A 2,500-nucleotide genomic window follows, 5' to 3' on the forward strand; every position below is an offset into this window, starting at 1 on the left:
TACCCTAAAGTTCCCAGATTTACTAAACTGTAACACGTGGCAGTAGGTGATTCTGATTTTCCTCGCCACCGTGGTCATAGAGGCCATGTTAAGGCCGTTAATGTGTTGTGCAGGTTGAATACTGGGTGAAGGTGAAATGCTGTTCACATATCAATTTTGATCCCATAAGAGAAAAAACAAGAGTATATAAACTATCAGTATCCTTACTTTCGAAAGAAAAATATCCAAAGTTCTCTCTCTCTCTATATATATATACACACACATACACATATGCGCGCACACACACACATATGTATATATGCACGTGTTTGTGTGTATATAATATATATATATATATATATATATATATATATGTGTGTGTGTGTGTGTGTGTGTGTGTGTGTGTGTTTGTGCAAATGTGTGTATATATACATATATATATATACATATATGATGAAAAAATAGACTAAAACATAAGCAGATAAATACAATGAAAACGGAAGTGAACAATAAGACTGCAGAAGTAACTATGTGTGTTTTTCAATGTGGTACCTCCTTGATGTACAGTGGCAATGTACAGTCGCATTTACCAAAGGCGTAACAATACCTTGATCACAGGACACAGAAAAGGAAACTGGAAGATTAATAGAATAGTTCCGGCTTTGTTGCCGAAGTTCTTAGACACAATATAATCAGTAATGCTTATATATGTGTTAATAGTTTGGCCCATAAAGGCAAATGTTATTTTAGGGGTGTATATAGTTTAAAAGAATATTGCTCAACGCCAGAAGGACACGGAAGAATGAAGACGCGATGAATTGCCACAGACCTTCTTCTTTTATATCTTCATTTTCTTCTTTTTATTAATTTCTCTCATCTTTCTCTTTTCTGTTTCCTTCGTTGACAGAGGGTTAAATTAGGAGCTGATTTCCACTTTGTTTACTCTATGCACGAACAGCATGTGCACTTTAACATTTAGGTCGCGCGGAGGGTTTAGATAACATTTGCCTGTTTCCTTCGCGTGCGCTCTGTTACTTATATTTATATTGTCATGGAGGTGATATAAAGCCCTAGAACCGTATCTCTACTTTTAAACACTTATCAGAAAAGGGATGCTTTTTTATCTAGTCAGTTTTTGTTTATTTTATATCTTCATTGTCTAATCATGTTAAATTAAAGTCTTATCTTGTCGTTTAACATGTAGGGATATAAACAAAAATCCAATTACGAAAATGTATTTCTTATTATTCATGCGCAATTTCAAGGGCCTTTTAAAAAGAGTGTAATGTCTGGGTACCTTAAATATAAAAAAAAAAAAAAAACACACACTAGCAATTAAAATCGGATTCTAATTAAAATATTCGAGTCAGCTTCACTCATTTTGAAACGCAGGATTCGGTTTCACAACCCCAAGCAGGTTGATTTTTCCCAGAGAGTTAGCCAATAGAGCAAGATTTGATATCAGAAGTCCCTTTAATATTAGTAATCAAAACATTTGGATAAACCTTACTAAATACTTTCGCTACTTCCTTTCACAGTCTTCACCATGATCCGGCGAGATCTTGTAACGACGTTGTTGTTGTCGGTTTAAAGATCTGACTTTTTGAAAACATCAATTATCATGTTTGTGTCCCCTTGCATTTCTCGTTGACGCCTGCCCAATAAGGCATTACCTGAGTTGCAGGTTGTGTCCTTGTGATGTTAAGGACAAACAAATAGCATTATTATCGGGGATTGGATGACCTTCGAGTCTCCTGAGTGCGTTAAAATACTATATTCAGGATGTGTTGTTTCTGATGCAGGGTTAGAATAATTATAGTGTCATCGTTGTTAATGTAGTAATGGCCTATTAATGTTATAGTTAAAGTGAAACTAATGATACTCTTTAATATCTAATGTAATGATTCGTATCATAACCACAAGGATCATTTGTCACTAAATAAGGTAAAGACAATTGGCCACAGGAAGTATGATCATCACTTTTAAAACGAAAATACTATTGTATGTAAAAAAAAAAAAAAAAATTCCATGCCATCAGATCCGCCAAATTTTTATTTCTTAGCAAAATCATGCAGAATCCCTGGAATTAATTAACGATCACCTTTTGCAAACAGCATGACAAGTCACTTCATGTCCTTCACATCGCACTACCGGTCACTTCCTCTCTGATGGCATAGGCATTTGTAATGTCATTCTTTCCTGTATGTTAGTATACATACATATATATATATGTGTGTGTCTATGTACACACACACACACACACACACACATATATATATGTATATATATATATATAGAAAGAGAGATAGATAGAGAGAGAGGAGAGATAGATAGAGAGAGGGAGAGTTAGATGAAATGACTGAAATATATACCGACATGTATATACATATATACACACAGACATATGTGTCTATATATATATATATATATATATAATGTTAGATGAAATGACTCAAAGATACACGCACATATATACATACATACACATGTGTGTGCATATGTATATATATACATACACATA

Source organism: Penaeus chinensis, chromosome 30, assembly GCF_019202785.1.
Source record: "Penaeus chinensis breed Huanghai No. 1 chromosome 30, ASM1920278v2, whole genome shotgun sequence".
In the NCBI taxonomy this organism is placed as follows: Eukaryota; Metazoa; Arthropoda; class Malacostraca; order Decapoda; family Penaeidae; genus Penaeus; species Penaeus chinensis.